At 39.9% G+C, this 21,228-nt stretch overlaps 1 long non-coding RNA gene across 1 annotated transcript; it reads left to right on the forward strand.

Moving 5' to 3' along the window:
- Positions 1-2,633: 2,633 nt before the first annotated feature.
- On the forward strand, positions 2,634-19,413 carry LOC117518069. Its single transcript, XR_004562913.1, has 3 exons — positions 2,634-2,645; positions 16,537-16,548; positions 19,342-19,413. It is a non-coding gene; the product is annotated as an uncharacterized LOC117518069 (long non-coding RNA).
- Positions 19,414-21,228: the final 1,815 nt, after the last annotated feature.

Consider the following 21,228-nt stretch of genomic DNA (forward strand, 5'->3'; position numbering starts at 1 on the left):
TGGTAAACCTTTTCATACCTGGTACGTTTTTTTCTCTACAGCCCAATATGTGATCAAGGTTGAGTGCCGTTTGGCAAAAATGACAAAATTCAGTTTTAATGGACTGACAAACTAGGAAATTATCTTAAATTTAAAAAAATAACTTTATTCAGCATCTTTACACATACCTTAAACATTTTCAGTATGTTTCAATGTCCTACTTCATGTTTTTTGCACGAAAAACAGACATTTTTTGGCTAATTTTGGTCGAAAAATCACTTTCAGTTTGAAAGTCACTCAAAGTTTGGTGACTTCCTACAAATTTATTTTCAATGATAAGGGGCCCAAAATTGGTCAAAAACATCTTTGTGTGGTTCTTTAGTGAAAAAGAGGTCATGACCAATGACATAAGAAATCACTTGCTTAATGCAGTCCAGAAAGGGAAAGAAAGGTATCTGAAATTCAGAAAAGAGAGGTTTATCCAGAAAACTATTCGAATCAGTGATTGCATTCATCGTGTAAATCTGAAAACAATGAAAGCTATCCACAACAAGCCACAGAAGACGACCAAACAGGCTGTGAAGGAGATGAATATATCAGAGAGAAAAATTGAAATTGCTCGGGAACGAGGCCTTACTACTGAAGACCTGTTAAGATATGATGTTGTGCCATCCCCTGTTCTGTTCGATGGTGAGGGAATGATGACAGAGCCAACAAAGAGTCAACTTATCAAGGAATTGGAGGTACATCTCAAACCTGAAGATTATAACTACACTCACAGTACAAATACTTCTTTTATAATTGATGTCATGGCCAACATTAGAAAAGTCGGTCTCTCCAAACTCTCCAAATTTAGTGACTTACTAGCAAGTTTCACATCATTCTCAGATACATACCATAAGTTAGGTCGATGTGACTATGTTTTTGATATGTATTCTGAGGATCCTTCAGTGAAGGACAGCAAGAGGAAGAGGCATGCTTGTACAACACCCATCGAGTACAATTCAATTGGTCCATCATCACAGCTACCAAAAAACATGGACACTTTCTGGTCATCCAACAACAACAAACTTCTCCTTGAAAAAAATGATCTACAACCATCTCCGAACCAGTTGTCTTTCCCTTCAAGAGTATCCTATTGTACTTGGACAGGTTAGCAGAGAGGGCGAGGAATGGCAATGCCGCAGTATTTACAGAGGCGAGGAGAGGACTTTAGCAGAACTACAGTCTACAGGAGCAATATTTGAAGAAGCTGACCTTCGGTTACCCATCCATGTACTTGACTCGCTTAGGGCTGGACATGAGGTTTGCATTGTCATTTCAGGTGATGCTGATGTAAGTGTTTCACTACTGTACCACATGCCAGTCTTCATCCAGAATAATCTGAAGGAGCTATGGGTTCGTGCTGGAGTTGGCGACACCACTCGCTATGTGCCCCTTCATTGTCTGTATGATCGCCTTGGACCTGACCTTTGTGCAGTTCTTCCAGCAGTACACAGCCTTGCTGGATGTGATATAACGAGTAAAGTTGGAGCAAAGAAATCTGCATTAAAAGCTGAACCTGTTAAATTCCTAAAGCTGTTTGGAAAAATGCAAAATCTTAGCCCAGCCATTATCAAGAAAGAACTTTACAGACCCGCGGGCTGAAATTTTCCACCATGCAAAGGGAAGTTCTCATCAGAATCTGCCACCAACAAGCCAAGGACTTCTACCACATATCAAGCGAAGCTTTTACAATGCCTACACCATTATGCACGCCATAGAAATTCATTATGATCCTGTACATGCAATCGTAGTGAAACCAGAAGACTGTGGCTATAAGAATGACAAGCAACAGCTGGTACCTGACACATCATGGAAAGCCCTAGAACCACACTGGACAGTTGTCTGTTCATGTGCTAAGTGTGCAAGGTCAACATGTCTCTGCAGGTCTGCTGAAGCTGAATGTGTTAAATTCTGTCATTGCAATAAAGCACCAAAAAACAGGTGTATGAACCGCTTGGGAATGCATTAAAAGACTTCTGCCTCTTCTTGCTAAGAACAATCCAATACTGCCAATAATATACTGGAAACTTGTCCTCCTATTTCATGACATTTCTGTTGTATGATGCAATTTATGCAACATCAAAGGACTACAGTGTCCATTTTTGCTCTGCTTCAGGCCATTGGGTTCGCTGGTAATTTTTGCTGTTGTCATGGTTATTTTGAGGCCATATTGAAATTATGCAAATCAGGTAACCTCTAATAAGGCTAAAAGTAATGCCATTTAATCCCTTGATATGAAAAACCTATATCTGGAGTCCAAAAATAACCTCCTATTGCAATTATTTGTTGACTTACAGCTTTATGAGTGAATGTGGTAAAATCTGCTTTTGGGGGGTAAGGGTGATCTTTGTTTATATTGACCCCCTCTGTCACCCTACACAGCATGGGAAACTAAATCTGAATTACTTTTTCACTAAAGAACCACAAAAAGATGTTTTTGACCAGTTTGGGTCAGTTTTGGGTCAGCGGAGGTGGAGGTGGTCTCCACGCATAAGTACCTGGGACTACATCTGGACAATAAGCTGAACTGGGCAGCCAACATGGACGCTGTTTATAAGAAGGGCCAGAGCAGAATGTATTTTCTCAGAAGGCTGGCCTCGTTCAGAGTCTGCCCTAAGTTAGTGCACCTGTTTTATCTGGCTATTGTGTCCAGTGTTCTTTTTTATGCCACGGTGTGTTGGGGGGGCAGTGCTTTTAAGAAGGACATTCATCGACTGAATCGGCTCATTAAGAGGGCCAGTTCTGTAGTGGGTCTGGGTTTGGACTCTGTGGAGGCAGTGGTGGAGCAGAGAACACTCACAAAGACCCATGCCATCCTGTCTAATGAGAGTCACCCGCTGAGCTCTGTCTTCTCCATCCAGAGAAATTCAGTAAGCTGAAGATTTCGGTCATTGAGATGTTCTACAGAGAGACTGAGGAACTCATTTGTTCCGCGTACCATCAGGCTGCTTAATGAGGCCTCTGCTGGGAGGAGCAGGAGGGAGAATGTGTTTTAGCAGCTAGTTTTTAGTTATTATTTATTTATTTCTGTGGTGGGCTTTGTTCCTTCCATTTTATTGTAACTTTTAATTCCATTTATCCTTGGAGCACAGATAATGCACAATTTCCCTTGGGATTAATAAAGTATTTGTCTGTCTGTCTGTCTGTCTGTCTGTCATTAAAACTGAATTTCGTCATTTTTGCCAAACGGCACTCAACTTTGATCACATATTGGGCTGTAGAGAAAAAACGTACCAGGTATGAAAAGGTTCACCAAGTTTTTTTGAAACCTTTCATCATATGTAAAACAAAAATACCAAGTTTGGTTGTAAAAGAGAAATGTACACGAACCCCCCCCAGAACCAGGATTAGTAGTTTGGTTCCAGCGGACTAGGATTGGGAAACCCTGCTGTGCAGTACGAATTCAGCTGGAACTACTTGGTCATTCCAAAGAAATATCTTATTAATCTTAATTCCCCATAATAAGTTTGAGTTTGCTGTAATTTTGTCCTCCAGCACGCATCCAAGTTCAGTCCATCTGTGTGATCGTGGATTTAGACCAGGGGTGGGCATCGAGGGCCGAGACACTGCAGGTTTTCCGTGCAACCAATCACCTCAGCAGGTGGGTTGGTGATGAGCTTCTGCTCTGAACATAAACACCTGGTTGTCAATGAAATCACCTGCTGAGACACATGATCATTAATGAAATCACCTGCTGAGGTGATTGGTTGCACAGAAAACCTGCAGTGTCTCGGCCCTTTATGGCACATGATTGCCCACCCCTGATTTAGACTGTGCAATGACACTGATTAGTCCAACAGGCAGAACAAACAGATGAAGGGAAAGAAAAAGGTTCTGATAGCCTCTGAACAGTCTTGTGTTTCGATGTTTCTGCTTAAAAATAATGACGCTAAAAAAGAGAAAGAAAGAAAACAAATGCATAATTTACAGTGTGGTTAGGGCATCCTAAAATGTGTCAGCGGAAGAAAAATCTGCTTTTTTCTGCCAAAGGAACCAAAGGAAAAGGCAAGGGGAAGGAGATGCATATTCACAAAAATGCACCCAAAATTTTAATATCCCTGCTTGAGAAATTAAAATTCCATTAATCTTAAAAAAAAAAACTTTCTATAACGGACCGGAAGTGGCACAAACACCGTCTTATTTCTCACAATGTGCCCACCGCCACCACTGTGTTTAAAATGAAGGAAGCATAAGATGCAGATCCACATGGTTTGGTGTAGCCTCAGCTCAAATCATTTAACCCGGGTTGGGTTCAGCTCGCAGGCGCTGCACCTGCTCCAAACTGCACTCTCATTTCAGGCATCTGAAAAATAGCTTCTGTCACAACCAGTTGGTTTTTCATTTGTTTTTGAAGCAGAGGAGAAGAAGGCACAGAACATCTGCCAGCACACTGATCTAATTCTGCTCTCTTCATGATCACACATGCCGGAAGAGGGTATTTTTCATTTCATTTCACCGTTATTCAAAGATCTTCACCCCTGAGTGAGAAGTGATGATCTGAATTATTTGTATTATAAATCGGTTGAGATTTATAAGCTCGCAACACGGCAGAAATTTTGAGAAGACTGTGAGAGATGGAAGTGCTGAGAAGCTGTTGGCAGGCAAACAGCGGACAGTGGCCTCGGAGGAAAAATGCCATATGTGTCCAATTTATCACTGAGACAGGTGAGAAAAGTGAGACAGACACAGGAACTCAAATGTCCCTCTGCGCCTCTTACTAACAGTGCTCTGTGATGGTGTGGTAAAAACACTGAGAGAGCATAATGCTGGATCTATGACACATATGATGAGAAAAACCTGTGATTGGCATTCTTCATTTAACACATTTTTGCTAATTTTTGACCAACACGTGAAACAGCAGAGATAAATCGTGTAAATTGTGCAGCAGAACTACCACAGAAAGCAGAATCTCTTTGCATTATTTATTATGTTAAATGGACTGTATTTATATAGCGCTTTTCCATCTGCATCAGACGCTCCAAGCAATGTACAATAATGCCACACATTCACCCTGATGTGAGGGTGCTGCCATACAAGGCGCTTACTACACACCGGAGCAACTAGGGGATTAAGGACCTTGCTCAAGGGCCCTTAGTGATTTTCCAGTCAGAATGGGATTTGAACTGAGGATCCTCTGGTGTCAAGCCCAACACCTTAACCACTACACCATCATCTCCCCAAATGTTGCAGGTGCTTCATATTTGGTTAGGGTTTCATGTTAAAAATCCTCAAATTTCTGTGATTTTTATGTCTGTACATTAAGGCTGTACAATGATATGATAATAAAAGTCTGCGTCAGTATGAATTATGCAACACCATTAATGCAGGTAGCTTATAATTATGTTATAACAAGAAAGGGCCCTTTTTTTTGGTTTGTTTGTTTGTTTTTCTGGCAAAAAGTTCTAACAGAGTGCCCACAAATGCTTTATCACAGTGGTTTTAGTGTTTTCCATGGGAAAAAAAGCCTACATGTGAACGCAATAAACAGCTAGACTAGCTTATAATGCATGGTGATTAAATGTACTCACCCTGAGCAACAACCAAGTGTCTATCTGATCTGCTATTACAGATAAGTTTTTTTTTTTTGTATCCATTATGACAGAGTTTGAGTGATAAATCAGCAAAAATTACAGTGATGTCACAGCATCTTTCTGAAATGTTGAAGAATTTTCAACTTAAAAGCGCTCAGAGCTGCTATACAAAAAAAAAGCTGTCTGCTCTAGAAAAAGATGCTGGCTGTAGTGTTTTATCTGGAGGTGGGTCGATGCACTCCAATCTCATTCAGAGGACTTGGAAAAAGACATTGGTGTGCCCTCAAAAAAGAGAAAGTAAATAAATATATAACTGAAACCCTGCACATGGGATTTGATTCTGTGACCGTAACAAAAGTACTCACCCTGAGCAAGATCCAGATGGCTACGCAATCTGCTCTCACAGATGAGGTTTGTTTTGTGTCTCTATTATGATTCTAAGCAACAAATTTAGAAAAATAAAAGTGATGTCACACCATCTTTCTGAAAGGTTCAAGAATTTGCAAATTAAAAGCGCTCGGAGCTGCTGTACAAAAAAGCTGTCTGCTCTGGAAAAAGATGCTGGGTGGAGCATTTTATCTGGAGGTGGCTTGATGCAGCTGCATACACTCCAGTCGCATTCAGAGCACCTGGAAAAAGACATTGTGTGGCCAAAAAAAGGGCAACGTAAATAAATATACAACAAAAACCCTGCACATGGGATTTGTTTCTGTGACAGCAATAAACAGCTAATGACTAGCTTATAATGTACAGCAATTAAAAGTACTCACCCTGAGCAAGAACCATACATATGTGCAATGTGCTCTCACAGATGAGGTTTTTCTTGTCTCTATTATGATTCTGGGTGACAAATCCGCAAAAACAGTCTGCTCTGGAAAAATACCCTGGGTGCAGCATTTTATCTGGAGGTGGCTTGATGCAGCTGCGTACACTCCAGTCTTATTCAGAGCACTTGGAAAAAGATGTTGGTGTGCCCCAAAAAAGACAAAGATTATAAATATATAATTAAAACATTAAAACATATGGGATTTATTTATGTGACAGCAGTAAACAGCTAACGACTACCTTAAAATTTACGGCAGTTAAAAGTACTCACCCTGAGCAACACCCAGATGTCTATCCAATCTGCTCTCTCACTATTACTATTATATTAGGCAATGGAAGACTTCATTAAATTTTAGAGGGGATCCAAATCTGTATTCTGTATCAAGTTTGACTTTATATAGACCTTGAAGGATTACGTCAAAAGTACTTCATGGATTCTAACCAAATTTGCACAACAGATACATATTAGGGTATGGAAGACTCCACTTAATTTTAGAGGTGATCCAGATCTGGATTCTGACTGAGGGTTTCACTTTATTGGCTGTTAAGGATTATGTCAAAACTACTTCACTGATTCTTACCAGACTTGGACCACAGATAGATATTAGGACATGGAAGACTCCACTGAATTTTGGAGGTGATCCAGATCCAGAATGGCAGACATCAAAAACCTCAGATTGCTCTTGTTTTGTATATCATCAGAGAGAAATGTGCTCATCAGTAAATAACTGAAGAGGCCACCCAACTCATCACATAATGATCCTAACGGGTGCTGACCAAGTTTTTTTGTTTGTTTGTTTGTTTGTTTGGTTGGTTTTTTTTGTGGGGGGGGGGGGGGGGGGTCCAATACTGGTAAAAGGCCTTTACTGGAAACAGTTTTCACCTCGTCATACCAAAAATCCTTGTGTATTTTTTCTGCATTTCTCATAGTTTGATGCGGCTGTCATGTTATTCATAAATATTAGAAACATACCAGCTTTTCATTATTATGAGTGTTATGAATTAAATGAGTGAGCGTTGACACATCTGTACGTCTATGACTTTGCCCTTGTAAGTAAAATCTATATATTTTTGCTTCCAAGGTGATCTCAGAATTCAAACTGAGGTAAAGATAAGGTCTCGTTGCACTATCCCACATTTGACAAATTCCAATTCAAAAAGTCCAGAGACTTAAACAGCAACATTCTTCTGCCGTTCTGCACACGATTGATACTGAAAATTAACATGCAAAGTCCAAAGACAGATTACTAAGAGGTAGCACTTTTGAAGGTCTACTTCAGAATTAACATTGGCAGCAGTCTAAGCACTGACTTGAGGCATTTAAGGAGTTTAGCTGTTTTTGAACCTGGCTTTATGATCACTCAGACAGGTGTGCATCTACTGAGAGCTGCGTCTGTCTTTGGGAACAGACCCCAGCGTGATCACGTGGGGATTTCATCTTGGCAACGTGTACAAGCACACCTTGTGTGGAAGCAATGCCCAGAAGCAAAGGCTTAAGCCATGTAGCCAGGTGCTGTTTGCTGATTCTACATTCATGTGCTGTCAGACACAACAGGAGGCTAATTGGTACACCATCGCCTTCGGCCACATTATTTGTGGGGCCTAAACCAAAAGAATAAGGGTTTTTAGTGACAGATTTGGCAAAATTAAACATATGGAGTCCAACATGTAAGGAAGATTGCAAAATCATTTTATGATTTAGTGATCAACAGCAACCGTCGTACTGAGCAGTTCACCTTCCAAATAATCAACTTGCTTTTTGCTGTTCATTTTAAATGAGCACTGCAACTGAGAATTGTTTTTTTTTAATGAACATATTAAAAGATAATTACTTTTAATTATCCTTGCATGGCAGCACCCTGACATTAGCGTGTGAGTGTGAATGGGTGAATGTAAGGCATCATTGTAAAGCACTTTGAGCATCTTATTCAGATGGAAAAGCATCATATATGTAGTTAATTTGCCTTTTTTAATGTTTAGCAGTTCAGTGTGCTTTTGTGCTGATCTTTTTTTTCTTGAACTCATGACATGAAAACAGATTGATGCAGTTGCTGCTGTGCATGTCATTTTATAGTTGATTTTTTTGTTTGTTTGAAATATGAATATTTGGATATTTCAAAATACATTGTGTTTTATGCTGCTCATTAAGAAAAATAGTAAAATACTACCTCTAATTAAAATTTTGAATGTGCTAAAACCTTTGCAACATACATTTGAAAAAAAAAAAAAATGCATACACCAATTGCCAGAAATTTGGAAACACCAGACCTGTAGATTATTTGTATCATTGTCACATAAATAACAGTGTTAAAAACTTCAAATTAAAAATGCTCAAAACAGTCCTTTGTATTTAACATCTTTGAGCAAGCCACTTCATGGCTTACTATTAAAAATAGGTTTGCTCATTTTGAAAATGAAGATGAGAAAAAAAAAAAAAACATATATGTAAGTAACATGTTAATATAAGTGTTTCATCAGTTTTGTCACAAGCAGTTACTAAGAAAAATGTTTCAATATTGAATTTCATTTAGAAACAAAATCTATTCAATTCTCTTTCTAAAATTTGGAATGAGTGCGTGTGTGTGCATGTGTGTGTGTGATAAAATATCAGTATTTGACTTTCTTCAGAATAAAGTTTGCACATGAAAGCAACAAGTTGGATTCTAATTGTTTTTCCTCTGTTACTAACTACAAATATAACTTTGTGACTCCAAACCCCCTTTTTATGATGTCATAATGACCATTTAAAACAAAATTAAAATCCATATTACCTGCTGCCATTGCAGATTGTCATTCTTCCTGAGGTTACTCAAGAGTGCACTTAATGACTGATGCTTCACCATCATTTAGACATGCTAATTACAGAGTACACCAGCAATTATGCAGTTTTAAACCTCTGCACACACCTGGTGGAGCGCTCTGCATCATTACGGCTGCTTTCCATGGCACGTCTTAAAATATTGTATGTTTCGTTTGGCACAGCGCCCATGGTTTAGAGTTGAGTCAGTGTTTGCTTAAAAATAAGAGTGGCAGTCTTCAACAAAGCTTAACTAACCCCCCCACCCCACCCCACCCGCCATGCATGATTCCAGTCTGGGAATTGGATGATTGATTGATGTCAGGTGACGTGTTAACAATAACACACACAGTAACGGCTATATGTGTAAATCTCATGTTTCAACTTAGATTTTAAATAATACTGGAAAAAAAAACACTCCGAAACTTTCAACTCAAGCAAATATGACTCATAGTTGTTTATGCAGTAATATTACTGGTATGACAATATATCTGGCAGATTTTTTTAGTTGTACACTCGCCAGCCACATTATTAGTTACACTGGTTCATTTGCTTGCGAACACAAATAGCAAATCAGCCGATCACATAGCAGTGCATTTAGGCACGCAGACATGCTTAAGACAACTTGCTGAAGTATCAGAATTGGGAAGTGACTTTGAACATGCCATGCTTGTTGGTGCCAAATAGGCTGGTTTGAGTATTTCAGAAACTGCTGATCTACTGGACGTTTCACACACAATCATCTCTGGGGTTTACAAAGAATGAGCCAAAAAAGAGAAGCTATCCAGTGAGCAGCAATTGGGTGGACCAAAATGGCTTGTTAATGCCAGAGGTCAAAGGAGAATGGGCAGACTGGTTGAATAGGCAACTGTGTGATGCTATTTTGTCAATATGGACCAACATCTCTGAGGAATGTTTCCAACATCTTGTTGAGTCTATGCCATGAAGAATTAAGGCAGTTCTGAAGGCAAAAGAACCCAGTACTAGCAAAGTGTACCTAACAAAGTGGCCAATGTGTGTATATCAGAGCATTTTAGAAGTAGTTGTAATAAGTCATGCAATGGCCATTGTTGCCCACGCCTGTCTCCGAATTCCGTAGTGTGGAGTAGATGAGCCTCTACCTCTACATCTGAATAATTAGTATGTACTAAAAGATGTCTGTACGTACTGCCCACTGCTTATTGTGGTATGTACAATTCTCTCACCAACATACACTACATTTACATGCAGCCAATAACCCTTTCATAACCCTTTCATAATCGGAATATTAGCAACAACCCGGTTGCGCACGGCCATGTAAACACCCTCAAAAACTCGAATATGCTCATATTCGGGTTTTTAAAAACCTGAATATAACCCCTGGGCTTTTCTAACCCGAATATCAGGTCATATAAACGCGCATCGGGATATCCCCATAGAAAGGAACATTATTTTGTGTTCTGTGCATGTCCTATCCGCAAGGAATCTTGGTCTTTTGAGTACGGCAACTACTTGTATGCTGTGCGCGCAACCCACCAGACACCACAAGCAGAGGTAAACAAGCACGGGGAAATCCAGACGCGGCAGCACAGCACCACATTTTTAGAGCGAGGAGGAAACCGAGTACTTCATTAGTATCGTGAAAGACATGAATATAATGTCTTTTATTGATGGTAGGAAGTACCGAGATAGCATCATTTACAAGAAGGTGGCCGAAAAGTTACGTAAAGCAGGATTTGCACGAACGCCAGACCAAATCAAGCACCGGTGGAAGACGTGCGTCGCTGGTTCTCCCTCCCGGAGGAATTAATCAAGGGACGATTACTGGGTGTGTCTTCACACACCCACCATTAACTGTTTCTGTTTCTGCCAGCAGTACCTGGTCTGACAGCTGGAGACGGTGGACACCTGGGACTCGGGACTTGGCGGCTCCGGTATTCTTCAGATCCGCTGGCGGTGGAGGCCGTGTGGGATCCGGCTCTTCTTTGGACAGACGTCTTCTATCCTCGAGCCTGCCCACACGTCACTTTGTATACAATTGACTGTACTCCTCTATTGTTTTTGTCTGTATTCCGTTGTGCAATTCACAACATTAAATTGTTACTTTTTGGCTCATCCATTGTCCGTTCATTAACGCCCCCTGTTGTGGGTCCGTGTCACTACACCTTCCCAACACTTAAGCATGTAAACGGGTTATTCCTAATGATTCAGAAACCAGAATATTGACCTTATCCCGAATATTAACGGCATGTAAACGTAGCCACAACATTTGTGCCATTGTAGAAAGTACATTATTGTTTTTTGCCTATTTTTGAGATTTACAGTCCTTTGTTGAAAATTTTGTTTCAGAAGGAAACAGTATACAGTACAGAGTGGTCATTCTTGAAGTTCCAAAAAAAAAAAAAAAAAAAAATGTACCATATGCTCAAAACAACAATTTAACACAAGTGACTTTGAAGTGGTCATGCCTTAATGGTACAACCCCTGGCAAAAATTATGGAATCACCTGCCTCGGAGGATGTTCATTCAGTTGTTTAATTTTGTAGAAAAAAAGCAGATCACAGACATGACACAAAACTAAAGTCATTTCAAATGGCAACTTTCTGGCTTTAAGAAACACTATAAGAAATCAGGAAAAAAAAATTGTGGGAGTCAGTAACGGTTACTTTTTTAGACCAAGCAGAGGGAAAAAAATATGGAATCACTCAATTCTGAGGAAAAATTTATGGAATCATGAAAAACAAAAGAACGCTCCAACACATCATTAGTATTTTGTTGCACCACCTCTGGCTTTTATAACAGCTTGCACTCTCTGAGGCATGGACTTAATGAGTGACAAACAGTACTCTTCATCAATCTGGCTCCAACTTTCTCTGATTGCTGTTGCCAGATCAGCTTTACAGGTTGGAGCCTTGTCATGGACCATTTTCTTCAACTTCCACCAAAGATTTTCAATTGGATTAAGATCCGGACTATTTGCAGGCCATGACATTGACCCTATGTGTCTTTTTGCAAGGAATGTTTTCACAGTTTTTGCTCTATGGCAAGATGCATTATCATCTTGAAAAATGATTTCATCATCCCCAAACATCCTTTCAATTGATGGAATAAGAAAAGTGTCCAAAATATCAACGTAAACTTGTGCATTTATTGATGATGTAATGACAGCCATCTCCCCAGTGCCTTTACCTGACATACAGCCCCATATCATCAATGACTGTGGAAATTTACATGTTCTCTTCAGGCAGTCATCTTTATAAATCTCATTGGAACGGCACCAAACAAAAGTTCCAGCATCATCACCTTGCCCAATGCAGATTCGAGATTCATCAATGAATATGACTTTCATCCAGTCATCCACAGTCCACAATTGCTTTTCCTTAGCCCATTGTAACCTTGTTTTTTTCTGTTTAGGTGTTGATGGCTTTCGTTTAGCTTTTCTGTATGTAAATTAAATTTCCTTTAGGCGGTTTCTTACAGTTCGGTCACAGACGTTGACTCCAGTTTCCTCCCATTTGTTCCTCATTTGTTTTGTTGTGCATTTTCGATTTTTGAGACATATTGCTTTAAGTTTTCTGTCTTGACGCTTTGATGTCTTCCTTGGTCTACCTGTATGTTTGCCTTTAACAACCTTTCCATGTTGTATTTGGTCCAGAGTTTAGACACAGCTGACTGTGAACAACCAACATCTTTTGCAACATTGCGTGATGATTTACCCTCTTTTAAGAGTTTGATAATCCTCTCCTTTGTTTCAATTGACATCTCTCGTGTTGGAGCCATGATTCATGTCAGTCCACTTGGTGCAACAGCTCTCCAAGGTGTGATCACTCCTTTTTAGATGCAGACTAACGAGCAGATCTGATTTGATGCAGGTGTTAGTTTTGGGGATGAAAATTTACAGGGTGATTCTATAATTTATTCCTCAGAATTGAGTGATTCCATATTTTTTCCCTCTTCTTGGTCTAAAAAGTAACCGTTACTGACTGCCACAATTTTTTTTCCTGATTTTTTATAGTGTTTCTTAAAGCCTGAAAGTTGCCATTTGAAATTACTTTAGTTTTGTGTCATGTCTGTGATCTGCTTTTTTTCTACAAAATTAAACAACTGAATGAACATCCTCCGTGGCCGATGGTTCCATAATTTTTGCCAGGGGTTGTATAATGACGTCTGAAGAACCACGGCTGGCCAGATGTACTTTATCAAATATGTTGGTTTGTGTCAACCCTGCATCAGTCTTAGAAAATAGTTTGTTGACCGCAGAAGTCATACACAGTAAGTAGTTCAAATTACAATTGAAGAGCTAAAGCAAAATATGTCAAGAAATGAGTGAGGAAAGCAACCCAGATACCACTGAGGACTGAATGTGTTAAACCCCAAAAGCTGTGCGCTCAACTTTTGTTGATGTCTTATGGTTCCAGTCTCAAGTCTTCATGAATGGTAACTCAGTTTATGTGAATGGCCTGTTTTACACAGATTTACCTTGCTGCTCTGTATTCTTTTCCCATGATTTCACACAACTCCAAAAGATATATAACTCATGAAATCAACTCTCAACATTTTATCTGTTAATATGCCAGTGACAAAATGAGAGATTAATACACAACTTGTCATCAGGCAGCTCGGTAGCCAGTGGCCCAATTATTATTGGTTCTTGAAAAATGTGGAACAACACAGAAAAATGCTGTAATTCTAACACTGTTTACCTGATTTGAATGTAATTAGAGTTAAATTTAAACTGACAGCACAATGACTACATCAGCTGTGCCGGCTAAAATAACAAAAACTTTCTCAATGGTCAAATGTGTAGAACATCCAATCACTATTAAGTGATATAGTAATAACGATTTGATTGCCTTAATTATTTACATAATTACCTCTGCCAACAAACTGACTTTATGTTTTCACTGGCATTTGTAATCCAAAAGGGTTTCAGGTGGATTCCAATCAATTTATGGGGAGGGGTAGGAGTTGGTTTCATGAGACTCTTTAGAGACTGAAGGACATTTCCATGCTGAATGGGAAAATTGGGCAAGATGTTTTTTTTAACAGTGTTTCCCTTGCATTTTCAGTTACATATAAATATTTGCAGAAAAACAATAAGGTTTATCAGTTTGAACATTAAATATCTTGTATTTGTGGTGTATTCAATTGAATGTACTCAACAAAAATATAAACGCAACACTTTTGGTTTTGCTCCCATTTTGTATGAGATGAACTCAAAGATCTAAAACTTTTTCCACATACACAATATCACCATTTCCCTCAAATATTGTTCACAAACCAGTCTAAATCTGTGATAGTGAGCACTTCTCCTTTGCTGAGATAATCCATCCCACCTCACAGGTGTGCCATATCAAGATGCTGATTAGACACCATGATTAGTGCACAGGTGTGCCTTAGACTGCCCACAATAAAAGGCCACTCTGAAAAGTGCAGTTTTATCACACAGCACAATGCCACAGATGTCGCAAGATTTGAGGGAGCGTGCAATTGACATGCTGACAGCAGGAATGTCAACCAGAGCTGTTGCTCGTGTATTGAATGTTCATTTCTCTACCATAAGCCGTCTCCAAAGGCGTTTCAGAGAATTTGGCAGTACATCCAACCAGCCCCACAACCGCAGACCACGTGTAACCACACCAGCCCAGGACCTCCACATCCAGCATGTTCACCTCCAAGATCGTCTGAGACCAGCCACTCGGACAGCTGCTGAAACAATCGGTTTGCATAACCAAAGAATTTCTGCACAAACTGTCAGAAACCGTCTCAGGGAAGCTCATCTGCATGCTCGTCGTCCTCATCAGGGTCTCGACCTAACTCCAGTTCGTCGTCGTAACCGACTTGAGTGGGCAAAGGCTCACATTCACTGGCGTTTGGCACGTTGGAGAGGTGTTCTCTTCACGGATGAATCCCGGTTCACACTGTTCAGGGCAGATGGCAGACAGCATGTGTGGCGTTGTGTGGGTGAGCGGTTTTCTGATGTCAATGTTGTGGATCGAGTGGCCCATGGTGGCGGTGGGGTTATGGTATGGGCAGGCATCTGTTATGGACGAAGAACACAGGTGCATTTTATTGATAGCATTTTGAATGCACAGAGATACCGTGACGAGATCCTGAGGCCCATTGTTGTGCCAACATCCAAGAACATCACCTCATGTTGCAGCAGGATAATGTAGGACCCCATGTTGCAAGGATCTGTACACAATTCTTGGAAGCTGAAAATGTCCCAGTTCTTGCATGGCCGGCATACTCCCTGGACATGTCACCCATTGAGCATGTTTGGGATGCTCTGGACCGGCGTATACGACAGCGTGTACCAGTTCCTGCCAATATCCAGCAACTTCGCACAGCCATTGAAGAGGAGTGGACCAACATTCCACAGGCCACAATTGACAACCTGATCAACTCTATGCGAAGATGTGTTGCACTGCATGAGGCAAATGGTGGTCACACCAGATACTGACTGGTATCCCCCCCCCCCCCTCCCAATAAAACAAAACTGCATCTTTCAGAGTGGCCTTTTATTGTGGGCAGTCTAAGGCACACCTGTGCACTAATCATGGTGTCTAATCAGCATCTTGATATGGCACACCTGTGAGGTGGGATGGATTATCTCAGCAAAGGAGAAGTGCTCACTATCACAGATTTAGACTGGTTTGTGAACAATATTTGAGGGAAATGGTGATATTGTGTATGTGGAAAAGTTTTAGATCTTTGAGTTCATCTCATACAAAATGGGAGCAAAACCAAAAGTGTTGCGTTTATATTTTTGTTGAGTATATATACGACGTCTGTTAGAAAAGTATCCGACCTTTTTATTTTTTTCAAAAACTATATGGATTTGAATCATGTGCGCTTGCATCAGCCAGGCTTGAACCTTCGTGCGCATGCGTGAGTTTTTTCACGCCTGTCAGTTGCGTCATTCGCCTGTGAGCAGGCTTTGAGTAGGCACTGGTCCAGCCCCCTCGTCGGATTTTCATTGTCAGGGAAATGACTGAGCGACTGCCGCTTTGCTCCATGAAAGTTTTTTCAGAAACTGTGTGCGACAGCCAAATCAAATCAAATCAAATCAAATCAATTTTATTTATATAGTGCCAAATCACAACAATCAGTCGCCCCAAGGCGCTTTATATTGTAAGGCAAAAGCCATATAATAATTGCAGAAAAACCCCAACGGTCAAAACGACCCCCTGTGAGCAAGCACTTGGCGACAGTGGGAAGGAACCAGGTGGAAACCATTTGGAAAATTCAAATGGCTTTCGGTGAAGATTCTATCGGCGTCACACAGATTAAGGAGGATTACAACCGGATTAATGACAGCCCACAGCAGCGGACGGCGCGCTGCGCTTCGAGCAGCCATCGACAGGCTGAAACAACTAGATCATTTCCAAAGTGAAGGCTGTGTTGATCCGGGACGTCGTCTGACTACCAGAGAAATTGCAGAAGAGGTGGACATCAGCACTTTTGCGGCACATTCCACTGTTACAGGAGATTTTGTAATGAAAGACGTGCGGAGGAATTCGCGTGTCGGGACGGAGCCACTCATGGCGCACAACAAAAAGTACCTCCGTGTTGGAAACCATTCGGAAGATTCAGACGGCTTTCGGTGGCTTTTCAGTCGAGTGAGTATCCGAGAAACTGTGTAACAGTTTCAGCATGCCACATTTTTTGAAAAAAATAAAAAGGTCGGAAACTTTTCTAACAGACCTTGTATATATATATATATATATATATATATATATATATATATATATATATATATATATATATATATATATATATATATATATATATATATATATAAAACTTTCCCAATGGTCAAAGGTTTCAGGTGGATTCCAATCAATTTATGGGGAGGGGTAGGAGTTGGTTTAACGAGACTCTTTTGAGACTGAAGAACATTTCCATGCTAAATGGGAAAATTGGGCAAGATGTTTTTTAACAGTGTTTCCCTTGCATTTTCAGTTACATATAAATATTTGCAGAAAAACAATAAAGTTTATCAGTTTGAACATTAAATATCTTGTCTTTGTGGTGTATTCAATTGAATATAGGTTGAAAAGAATTTGCAAATCATTGTCTTCTGTTTTTATTTACATTTTAGACTTCATTGGAATTGGGGTTGTAGTTTGACTGACACACACACACACACACACACACACAAAACAGTGTTGTAAGATAGGACATCTTGGAACTAACATTAACAGAATATGAACTGATTTAATTTCAGATGCTTTTGGAGTGTCCAAGCAAGAAGATGTATTATAAGGCATTGTAGGATTTTCTAATCTTGGATCACTCTTGTTTAGTTTGATTTATCATTGTCATTTTATGTGAGTCACTCATCTTTATACGTCAAGTGGTTTAAATTCTTCTTTGAAATGTAATTTAGTTTTTACTTTAGCTTGCCCTTACAGCATTTTTTTAACTACTGTAAGCAGTTTTTTTTTTTTAAGGTGTGATTAACTTCTGGATCACAAGATGATTGGTGACCCAACCAGTGATCCATGAGATCAGTAATCCAATGCTGAGAAGCTTTGCAGATGCAGGCCTTCCTGAAAAACGAGCACGATGGCTCTCCTGAGAAGCTTTGCATTCAGATCAGGTTCTGTTGGAGCCAAGTCTGTCGACTGGCGAGGTAACAAATCCACCTTGGCCCATCTGTAATCTTTAGTCCAATTCAAACCGGTGTATAACATCTGAGATGCTGCTGTCACATTTTATGGCTTCCCCTGCAGGTGATGAGGTGTGTGAGGTTTTTGATGTAATTAATGGAAATAGTGAATGAAAACATTCACATAGTGAAGCACACGTGTATTCTGTACAGAGATGCTTTTACGAGATGTTTGACTGACCCTTGAGGATACATTAAGGAGCAACTTCACTTTCTATGAAGGAAAAACTGACCTTTGCATGTCATCGTGCTTAAAATCACAGTTGGGTTTCATCCCCAGGTTCAAAAAACAAACAAGCAAACAAACAAAAATCCAAATTGAATAAAATACACTTAATTTCAATACACTTCGGAAAACTTAAATATTGCATGAAAATGTGCTATTTCTGAGCACTAATTTTGTACTTAGGGTGCTAATGATGCAACAAAAGTACTTTGAAGTCCTACTACATGTACTTCACTGAGCCTACCCCAGGCAGAGTCACCATGCACTGCCTTACTGTTTGTATTTCTTAGTAATCGATGAACTGAAGTGTACGACATATTCTGTGACTTGGAAATGTTCAACGTAATTTCCTGTAAATTTATCAAAATGTGCCTAAATCTTTGTCAGGCGTACACTGTATGGTGATTTTTATTTTAACGTGTGACATTATTTTGCTTAATTGTTGTTGTTCAGCAACTTTGGACAGTTTTTAAAAATAATATGATAAAACAAAACTTACCCATTTGCATTTATTCCTGAATATAATTTTAATTTTGTGCTAATATTTAAAATTTTGCACTTAAAATATGTTGGGTACCAGATATTCTGACCAGGGCCTTCACTTATCAAACTGTGCATAGAAAAGGTTTTAAAAGGAGTCATATGAAGAAAGTTTATGATATGTGTAAGTATAAAACAATTCTGTATTCATCAATCAGGCACATGTCATTCATATACACATCAGTTGGGGCAACTGTCTCTTGATCGATTCCCAAATGGGACATCTACATTTATAGACAATTTAGAGACACCTGTGCATGGGTTTGTTTAACAAGGGAATGTATTTGCACGCCGACAAACACACCCTTGACAGATCCTTAGCCTGATCTGATGGCTGGGAAAGCCCAGATGATCAGGGTCTGAGGATTTGCTGCAGCCTTCATCTGCCTTCACATCTGTTGGCTCACAAGCCACCACCTCCTGATCCCCTGTTGAGGACTTCTTGTTTCACCAGTGCCCTGTCAGCCATCTAATGTTCAGGGTTCCTGTTGGGCCTTCGTGGTTACCATACCAGCCACAGAGCACACAAGGTCTCCACCATATTTCAGCCCAACAGGCAGGCCCCTACTTGATCCGTTATCCAGGTGTCACAAAGCAGACAAAGGGTGGAATTTTGACACCAAACACGCATCAGTATGTATCAGCTGTTGATGAATTCCACATGTTCTAAACCACATGCTCGTGCATGTTCATGGTAATTGCATTCAGTAAGACTCACAGATAACCATACATGGCAACAAAACAGCTATCTATTTCTTGCTTGTGTTCCTCATTGGAATAACAGTTAAGAGAGCAAAGAAAATCAACTTTTGTGAAATGGAGAGGGAGGTGCTGAGAGAAAAAATATAAACATTAAATAAAATAAATGTGCCACTAGGTGGTGAGAGCTCATCCAACAGAAGCTTGGAACCCAACTATTCAACTATAACTACCATTCAGTCATCATGTCATGTTGTTTTAATGTAGACATCAAAATCACTTATGAGGATCATTTTAAGAAACTTTAAGAAGCTTGAACAACTAGCATAAACCTGCCAATTAACAGAATAATAACACTAGAATAGGTATTGAACAATTATTCAGACTGTTAGGGCTGTTCATGTTATGTTGTGAAAAAAATAAGTTGTGAGAGACTTCGGGCCACATTTTTGTTCCACTTGGGGTTTTATAGGTGCAGACCAAATTTGAACTCAATCAGATTAGAGGTCCTCCAGAGTAACACATTTTCTTCTCCCTCCGCTGTCAAGGCAACGCCACCCTAAAGGGAGAAGACTATGATGCCATTATTTTTCTTGGACTTGTCAAAGGTTCTTGTCAGGATGAGAACTATCACAGAGAAAGTGTACAATAACGTACAGACACACCACGAGAACGACAATGTGCACTTTATGCCCGCCTTCGGTCACGGCATCGTGAATGTTTTGTTTTGATTTTGTTTAAAACATCGAGGTCGTGTTTGCTTTGTTTTTCTTTTTGTTTTAAGTTCTGTTTGAGTTTGCTTGATTCACAGGCTTTTCGGTGATGTGATGAGTGCATTATGGTTTGTCCACCCTTTCTCAACAATTTTTCACTTTTTATCCTCCAGCTTTCGCGGTGTGCCGTGTGACCGGGGCATTACAAAGGAAAACAATGTCAAGAAAACCAAGGAGACTCAATGATTGATCTAAAGCAGGGGTGCACATATGCAGCAATGTGCAGCGACATCCTGGATGAAAACCTGCTCCAGAGCGCACTTGACCACAGAGTGGGGCGATGGTTCATCTTTCAGCAGAACATTACCCCTAAGCACACAGCCAAGATATCAAAGGAGTGCCTTCAGGACAACTCTGAATGGCCTTGAGTGGTCCAGCTAGAGTCCAGACCTGAATCTGATTGTACATCTCAGCAGAGATCTGGAAGTGGCTGTCCACCGATGCTCCTCATCCAACCTGATGGAACTTGAGAGGTGCTGCAAAGAGGAATGAGCAAAACTGCCCAAAGATAGTTGTGCAAAGCTTGTGACATCATATTCAAGATGACATGAGGCTGTAATTGCTGCCAAAGAAGCATCAACAAAGTATTGAGCAAAGGGTGTGAATACTGTACATGCGCATTTTTATTTTTAATAAATTTGCCAACATTTCAAAAAAATATTTTTTCATGTTGTCATTATGGGGTGTTGTGAGTAGAATTTTGAGGGGGAAAATGAATTTACTCCATTTTGGAATGAAGCTGTAACGTAACAAAATACGGAACAAGTGAAGAGCTGTGAATACTTTCTGGTTGTACCGTAAATGTAAACAAAGAGAAATGTGCTACAAGCTTCCCTAATCACTTTCCTTGCATTTCCCTCTGTGTTTTCTGCTGCACATCATTTGTTTTTTAGCACACACAGGCACCTGAGCGGCAGTTATGTGCACACCTGATCTCAAGCACGTCGATCAGAAAAATCTGTCTGATTGATAGTTTGGTATGAATGACTTCATAATGAATTCACACAGAAATTGTATGATTAAGTAATACATTGTCAAAAACACCACTACAGACATGTACACTTATATTGTTATGTGTTGAGTGAAGGTGTGTTGCTGCTGAGTTTCTCAACAGTGACTTGGAAATGCTTTATTTTTAATGTACCCCTATTCTATTTGGG

Source organism: Thalassophryne amazonica, chromosome 10 (assembly GCF_902500255.1).
Source record: "Thalassophryne amazonica chromosome 10, fThaAma1.1, whole genome shotgun sequence".
In the NCBI taxonomy this organism is placed as follows: domain Eukaryota; kingdom Metazoa; phylum Chordata; class Actinopteri; order Batrachoidiformes; family Batrachoididae; genus Thalassophryne; species Thalassophryne amazonica.